Below are 8946 nucleotides of genomic sequence, written 5' to 3'. Positions count from 1 at the left end.
TTTCATTACTGCTTATTACCTGACATCTGATTAAACAGCAATAAGTGAAATGCTTATGGAGTATTAGTAAATAAGTAAAATGCTTATGGACACTGCATTTTGTAACAGTGACATTATGATGGCTTTGATTCTTTAGTATTTTTTTCAGCTAGAGGCAGAGTAAAGCTAGGCAATCACTTTTCAGCTAAGCAATCAGATGCAAATTTACCCACAATTAACTGGAGCCAACTGTCCAGCCTAATTACCTTTTAAGATGACTTCTGCTCTGTTGTTGTTACGTGTGCCATAGAGTCAGTTCCAACTCACAGCAACCCTGTAACCCTGTATAAGGTTTCTGAAAAGTAGCTGATGGCTATAAACTTCCAACCTTGCAGTTAGCAGTCCAATGATTATCCAACAGCACCACAGCAGATTCAAAAAGCCCTTTTCCTCCGTAAAAGTCAGATAGTTGGCTAACTTAGAAAAATTCATTAAGTTGGGCAAGGCAAATAATTCACAGTGCCTTTCATTCACTAACATCGATACTGCAGACAAGACAATCATTTTCATAGTCACTGTACCCATGAATTTAAAATATGAGTATCAATCCACAATGCTACACTTATTTTTAAATCAGTGGAAAACAAAACTACAGCTTAATAATAACAACAATAAAGCAGTGGCTAGTTCTGATGTCTTCTGAAACCACATTCAACTAAATATTTTAAGTTGCACAGTTAGATTATATAATAGATCTGAGGAAAAGGTCAGCATGCCTAGATTCTACAAAATTCCTAGAAGCATGTCATAAAACCAGTAAATGTCCAATATACTATGATAATGTTACAATCCTTACAAAAGTATAATAGTTAATCAAAATATTAAGAGTTGGTTACTTTTCAAACATTAAAATTCTGCATTGCCTTCAAAGCATCATGTTAAGTGAAATATGTCAGTCACAAAAGGACAAATGATTTTACTTTTTAGATGATTTCTACTAATAGAAAATATCTAGAATAGGTAACTGGTTACCATGACGAGGAAGGATGGAAGGGGAAAGGAGACTCGCTGTTTAGGGTATACTGAGTTTCTGTTAAGGATAACAGAAAATTTTGGGAATGAAAACGGTGACAGTTCCACATGACAACACAATGTCACTGCATTGTACTTGTACATGTGAAGAACGTTGAAATGGTTTGATTGTTTTACCATATATATGTTTGTTACAAATATACAACATTTTAAATCTATTTAAGTGAGAGGAAAACACAATCCTGGAAATTTCAGACAGGTCATTGTAACTCACTTAGACTTGCTAACATCACTTTAGGATAAAGAGTTAATCATTAGACTTGCTAACATCACTTTAGGATAAAGAGTTAATCCATGCATTTCCCACCTGAAGAACCACCAATAGAATGTCTGCCAGTGATCTAAAACAAAATAGCAAGAATACAATGCTGATGTAATAAAGATGCTCTTATATTGCAATTTGCTTCTGATTTGAATCCCACACTTATAAATATAGTCTTGCTTCAATCAAACACTAAAAATAGCAGGAATTAAAGCATATTAAGCATAATGTATTTTTGCATAATTAAAATTAATGTTAAAAAAAATTATTTAACAAAGCAAGCACTTAACCTATGTAGTCAAATATCTAACACATAATCAGAGAATATAAAAGTGACGGTTTAGAATATTGTAGCAGGAGATAATAATTCCAGAAAGGACCGCAAAGATGCATGAGAATCAAAGTAAAACAGACTATAAATGGGAAGAGTTGCCATAAAAGCAATAGATGAACCTGAGGAAGCAGAAGCAAAGAACACCAAGAACAAAAATCTACCATTCCTTAGATGACGAAGTATCAGTAAAAAAAAACTGAAGAAGCTAATGACTCAAAACTGTCATCATCAAAGACATTTACTAAACCACACGTTCATGACACTACTTGGACTTGGGTTATAGCAAATAAATGAGAACTAGGCACAACAAGGAGCTCTGGTAGCGTAGTGGTTACAAGTTGGGCTGCAAACCGCAAGGTCAGCAGTTCTAAACTATCAGCTGTTCCACGGAGAAAGATGAGGCCTTCTGCTCCTGGGAAACCCTGTTCAGGGTCAGTATGAGTCAGAATCGACTCCACTGCACCTAATCACCTTACACAACAAGATTAGCATTGCAAATTGTATCACATACTAACAGTTTAATGAGTAAACCAACCAAAAGCCACAAAACCCACTGCCATTGAGTCAATTCTGACTCATAAGGACATCACAATATTCACTTATTAGAAAAATCAAGAAAGGATTGCAGCAGGTCAAACACTTAAACCACTGTGCTACCACAGCTCCCTCAAGTTAATAAACCTTATAAATTCCTGATTTCCTCACCTAGGCACTTGAATTATGGTGTTGGTGAAGAATTACTGAAAGCACCATGGACTGCCAAAAGAACAAATAAATCTGTGTAGGAAAAAGTACAACCAAATACTCCTTAGAAGTGAGGATGACAAGACATCATCTCTTATCCTTTGAACATGGGAGGAAGGGCCAGTCTCTAGGAAAAGACAGCATGTTTAGTAAACTGGAGGGTCAGTGAAAAGAAGAATGACCCCCAACAAGATGGACAGGCACAGTGGCAGCAACAATGGGCTCAAGCATAACAACTGTGAGGACGGTACAGGACCAGGCTGTGTTTTGTTCTGTTGTACTATTAAGTCAGAACCCACTTGACAGCCCCTAACAAACAACAAGCTTAGTGCAGTAGGCCTTTAGAACTTATGCATCTCACTAGAATATCTACACAATCAATAATAATTTGACTGCCATCATGTAGCTGCAACAATGGTCTCCCAGTAACATCCAGAAAAACTGACATAATCACTTTAACTTGACATGCAGATCTAATTTTACGTCCAAAGTAAGCAGACAAGGAAGGAAAAAATCATGAATGCATCATTTATATTAAGTGTCCCTTAGGCAGACTATTATGTGATCATTTTTATCTAGGAATGTTTTTGCAGTCTAAAAGTGACTGTCTTGAGTCAACAGTAAGGAAATGAATGGCCATACATGTGTTCACGTATTCTCAATGGACAAGAGAGAATAATGGCAAATATTTACTGCACTCACTTCATGCTAGGCGTATTTAATCCTCACCCGAAAAGGGGAATACCTGGAGGACACAATGGTTAATTGCATGACTACTAACTGAAATGCTGGCAGTTCAAACCCACCCAGAAGCGCCTCTGAAAACAGGCCCCATGATCTGCTTCTGAAAAGTCACAGCCTTGAAAATTGTATAGAGCACAGTTCTACTCTGCACCAAAGGGTAGCCATAAATCAAAATCGACTCCACTGCAACCAATAACCACCACCCATGAGGTAGGTCCTTATGAAGAACCCTAGTTGCATACGGAGTCCTGGTGTAGCACTAGACTGCAAGGTTGGTTTGGACTGCAAAGTCGGCAGTTCAAGCTCATCAGTTGCTCCTTGGAAACCCTATACAGGGTCACTATGAGTCAGAATTGACTCGATGGCACTTTAACAAAAAAACAGAAAGTTATATACAGTTAGATTTTAATGTTTTTAACTGGTTGAGATACAAATCTCCAGTCTTTGGAGATAAATTATGTTTTCACAATTATATAATTCTATTATTGCTTTTTAAAAAAGGTATTAAAATCCATTTTATCACTATAATAAAACTTTCATATTTACTAAAAATAATTTTCATTACATTTATTTTAAAAACAGGAGTTTTTTTAAAATTCTGAAAATCTGTTAACTGTTTTTAAACAATTAACTTTTAGGACTAAAAAGCTATAAAAGCAAGAGTTCATTTAGGTCCTATTTTAAGCTAGATGACAGTTTATCTCTTTCTTCCAATAAGAGCGCTGATGGCCCGGTGGATTAAGCGCTAACCAAAGGACAGTGGTTCAAACCCAGCAGTCACTCCAAGGTAAAGTAATGCAGCAGTCGGCTTCCCTAAAGATTTATAGCCTTGGAAACCCTACTCTGTGGTATGAGTCAGACTGGACAGCAACAACTTTTCACTGGGTTTCCATTAACAATGCTACATGTTGCTTCCAATCTTACAATTAAAGTTCATCCAACTTTGCATCATTTCATATAGAAAACCAGTCACTCAACTCAAATGCTCCCATCCTTGTTGTTGAGTGCCATCAAGTAGGTTCCAACTCATAGCAGTTCTGCATAAGGTTTCCAAGGAGGAGCTGGTGGATTGGAACTGCGGACCTCGTAGTTCGCAGTAAGTACTGAGTCCACAATGCCACACAAGGCTCCATCCTTATAAGGAAACAATATTACTAGCCAAAATCCAGGTACAGTTGGCACTAGAATGCATTGGAAATAATGCGAATGTGAATACAGTAGAAAAAAAACTCTATAGAGTCCAGTGATCTGCACATCAATTCTGGCTCTGCCACTAACAAGGCAGTAATTTAGTCCCTTCAGCTGTTCTGGCCCTTGGTTTCCTGATCTGAAAAAGAATCATCTCATGTTCTACTCTTTCAGCTCTAAAGAAATGTGACTCATACATATACATTTTTTCCCCAAGCTTCCCATTCTAATTCTGCTTAATTACTACTATTATTTCATAGCCACTAAGTGTATATTTTTCCTTAGTTCTGCAAAAGGAGAAAACAGTTAAACAAAGTTGATCCGGGAGGGAGGGGAAGGTGGGCAAGAATCTTCTCGACCATTAGTTTGCTACAGATGATTCTCAAGGTGAAAAATGCAGAAGCTATTATAATGTTAAAAGGTATTAGGTTTCAATATTTCAGACTGCTGTTTGGTGTGCCAGTACATTTTCCCTAAGGACAAATAGTAAAATCCAAGGACAATAGGGCACAAAAATATAATTATGCATTAGTTATTTAAGAACTAAGGAGGTGTCGACTGAAAATATTAACACCTTTTTGCAATAATGTTTTCTGATTGATAATTAAAGAGAAAAATAAGATAATTTAAAAAATATGTTCTCTAACAAAACACGCTTTCATTTTGTAAATGTGAAGAAAGTACAAACGTAAATAATTATTAAGATATCACACATGTGGTTAGAAAACAGTAAAAGGCTTAAAGATCTAGCTATGCAATTGTTAGCTTGCTTGCTCTTCTGAGTGATGCGAAGAACCTCTGTGGCCTGCCAGTAATCCTAGTGTGCATTTTCTAAAATGCACATTCTCAAAAGAGTATTATGTAAATGCAAGATTATTCAAATTAACCACCTAACAACAATAAGATTCCCAACTGCTAGACAACTCAAACTGATTTTAATATTGCTTTCTAGAACTGTTAGCTTACTAACATCTCCTTTGTAGTTCAAAACTTTAAAAAATACTTTCAAAGTTCATCGAATTTCTAGTTCTATTTTGCATGACCTTGTAAAGAAACTATCAGAAGCAAGGGAAAGAAAGCATGTGAATTACTTATTAATCTTCTAGAATGAAAACTGAACAGCACAGTCAGTCTGAATGTCAAATTGGGAAGTCAGCCACCACTTAATAGATGGGGAGGCTGCCACAAGAATTTCAAGGTACAGCTATGAGAATTCTCAGTAAGCGTACCATCAAACACATACATACATTTATAAAGGATAACCGAGTCAAGCAACCAACCAGTCACCTCTCTGTTGCAACGCCAAAAGAAAATGTCAAAAATCACTTTGTGACTTGGATCCTCCAGTTTTCTAAAAGTTCAGAACCAAACCAAGATGAGTACTTAAAACTGCTTCTTAGCATCCGTCTTTCAATGCAACTCCCTCTCCAAATAGTCACTTCGCTTCTGCTACTTGAATGCCCAAACCGAAGTAGCAAAGAATCTTTAGGAGCCCACGTATCTGCAGAGGGTCTGCCCCGCACCCGCCTCCGCATCCTTTTTTACTTCAGGTTAAACCGACGTAGATGCTCCAGTCGCTTCCCCATGTAACGCTCCCCACTTTCCTCCCTCACACCCCAGATCTCTTATGCTCGACCTTGAGGACCCCCAAATGGAATCCAAAGTAACTTGGCTGGTGTCCTCGTGCCTGCAGCTCCCTTAACTGCCCCCACGAGGGCTCCGGTGGCTTCCCACCCACCCACCACGACCCCGATCACAAACGTTCTCCTACTACCCTGGGACGACCCTAAAGTGTTTTACGTTCTCCCAACCAGAAAAATACTGAAAGCCTACTAAGTGCAAGGACGCAAGGCGCGGAGGGCACCGGGCTCGGGGCCCGGGTTCGCTGTCCTCTTCCCAGCCGGCCCATCCCGGCCCAAGGGCCGGCGCTGTCTCCACCCGGGGTGTGGAGGCACCGGCCAGAGGCGGACTGCGCCGGGCGTGGGCACCCGGGGGACAGAGGCGGCCGCTAACCGCGTCGCGGGGGCCGCGAAAGAGACACTGGAGCGGTCCCGAGTCGCAGAGACACTCACCGGTCGGGGCGCGCGAGGCGGCCTCATCCAGGAGCACCTGCGGCCAGGCAGGACGGGCCCGGACGGCGCAGTCACCGAGAGAGCAAGTCCGCCCGCCTGCCTGCTGGCCCCGTCCAGTCCCCTTCAACTGCCAAGCGAGCGAAGTCCTGCTTCCTCCGGACGGAGCCCGGGGACCCCAGCTCCGCCGGATGCCCCCGCCAGGCCCCCACCCCCTTCCCCGGCCACCTCCCCCTCTACACCCTTTTCCCCTCCCCCTCCCCCCAACCCCCACCGGAATGGAAAATACCTCCCGGGGCGGGGGGCGGGCGGGGGCACGCCTCTCTGAAGGGCAGCCTACCGTGACCAATAGCAGGCGGGGCCTTGAAGGGGCGGGATTCTTATCGGCCAATCCGGAGGCGTATAGGTGAAGGCCGAAGGAGGGGGGCAGGGAGCGATAGGGGGGCGGCCCGGGAGTCCGAGAGGTCCAGCAGCTCGGGTGCTCGCAGTACGCGGCTGCCATTTTGGAGTCGGGCAGCTGCGACGGCTGCCGGTTCCGGACGGGGAAAGGGAGGAGCCAGTTAGGTGAGAGAGAGGCTGTCACGTGGGTTCGGGAGGAGGAGGGGAAAATGGGCTGTGGGACCGAGGGGAGGGGTCAACGCGGCGAGTCACGCGGCTGAGGAAGGTCACGTGGTAGGGGAGGGACCTTCGGTGGGCTAGCCGGGTGGGAGGTCAATCTAAGGTGGGAGAAAAGGCAAAGCTTTGTCCTAGTTTTAAACCCTGTCATAGAAAAGGAAAGGAAAATGCTGAATGGAGGGCGGGAGTTCAGGGTAGGAAAATGTGAATGAGTCTCCCGAGCTCCAAATTCCAAGATCCACGGGGAGTCGAGTTCCTGATTTAAACCAAGTGACTCTACCTACAGCACACGGCCACCACGGCCATCCCATACCCTGTCCCAACTGTTAAAAAAATAAATCTAATGGAGAAGTTCTGCATTTTCCTTTTTGCCCGCACTTTTTATGGAAGAACTTTCTCCTAGAAATGACTGAAGGGGTAAAGAGAAGCAGCACAGGAGGGATTGTGACGCCTGCAGGACGTCAGATTCTTCCTGTCCGGCCTTTTAGAAACCTTGTCATTCACAAACAACTGCCTCTTCTTAAATATTAGACATACCCTTGATCAAACAACAAAAAAATTGCTTGAGGTACTGTTTAAGCTCTCGGCCTTGTTTCAGTTCATAGCTTAAGTACAGACTAAAAGTATTCTTCCCAAAGTCTACTGAAAATGCCCTCGTTATGGCTACCAGTGACCTCCATATGACCAAGTTCATAGTTCACGCTTTAGTCCTCTTCATCTCTGCAGCCATAGATTCTGAGCACCACGTACTTGAAGCGTTTTCTCCTGCCCAGTGTGCCCCCGTCCCTGTTTTCCTGACACCATAAATTGGATTGTCTTTCTCTTTAGTTGACTTTTCTGACTATTTTCTTTTGATTTGGGGTCTGATTCTCCATCTTCTCAGTAAATACATGGTCGTTCTGCATAGTAGGTGAGCTACCCATTAGCTTTATACTGTTGAGTGTACATTTAATGAAGCCCATATCTGCCTAGGAGAATGTCAGTTGGACATCTCCCCTGAACCTCAATATGACAGATGGAAATCAGAATTCATATACCCTCAAAAAACTTAAATTGTCACATGTATGGATTCTAGCTCATAGTGACCCTATTATGGGACAGGGTAGAACTGCCCTAGAGTCCTGGTGTCGCACTGTAGGATAATAAGTACAGGACTGAAAGATTGGTTTGGACGGAACTCCATTCCTGGCCTCCTTCTCAGATTATTTCTCTCTTGCAAAATGAAACATGGAGTGCTGCTGTAGTGCTGTAGGATAAGCACTAGGCTGCTACCCACAAGGTCAGTGGTTCCAACTGACCAGCCTTTCCTCAGAAACCCTGTACAGGGTCCCTATGAATGGAAACAGACTCTATGGCACTTAACAACAAAAAATTTGAAAAATACTGCATGCTGTGCCCATAGCAATCTCCCTTACATAGGATCAGGGTCATGATTAAGAGTGGTTGGTATATGGGATTAAGGTCAGTGAACTTCATTTGAGTATAGTGGCAACGATATCACCAGGCAAGAATCAGAATTATGAACAAGATCCCCTTTTTGGTCCTTTGCAGGCCTGGGATTCCATGCTGCTGTGCCCCGTGTGTGAAAGTAGCTGCTTCATAAGTAACTACTTTACTTGCAGCTGCATATCTATGGGGGAAAAAAGCATCTATGGCACTTAGTTTTAAATTACTGAATGATTCACAACTGGCGATAGAAACTGCAGTGGTGAATAGATAACTGCTCACTGACGCCCCTTTCACGTGGCACCCAGGGCACGAGCCATACTTGCCATGCCTTAGATACACCTGTTTACTTGACAGTGCTAGGTACATGTGGGCAGTTTAAAATTGTGCTTTGTTTCCAACGATGAGTTTTGCACCCTGAGAACTCTGGGTGAATTGCCAGGATGAAACGTACAGGAGAAGGTAACCATTGC

The 8946-nt window shown here is 42.4% G+C and overlaps 1 protein-coding gene across 2 annotated transcripts in view; it reads right to left on the bottom strand.

Moving 5' to 3' along the window:
- The window catches only part of SOCS5 (suppressor of cytokine signaling 5), a 138467-nt gene extending 131549 nt beyond the window's left edge, over positions 1-6918 (bottom strand). The window contains exon 1 of one of the 2 annotated variants that reach the window (XM_006839423.1): positions 6753-6918. The gene's annotated coding sequence lies outside the window, so the exon portion shown is untranslated. The remainder of the gene's footprint in view (positions 1-6752) is intronic. The other variant, XM_006839424.1, reaches the window with a different exon arrangement.
- Positions 6919-8946: the final 2028 nt, after the last annotated feature.

The sequence above is a fragment of the Chrysochloris asiatica genome, unplaced genomic scaffold (genome assembly GCF_000296735.1).
Source record: "Chrysochloris asiatica unplaced genomic scaffold, ChrAsi1.0 scaffold00024, whole genome shotgun sequence".
NCBI lineage: Eukaryota > Metazoa > Chordata > Mammalia > Afrosoricida > Chrysochloridae > Chrysochloris > Chrysochloris asiatica.
The sequence above is the reverse complement of the archived record's forward strand: the minus strand, read 5'-3'. Positions and strand labels throughout refer to the sequence as shown.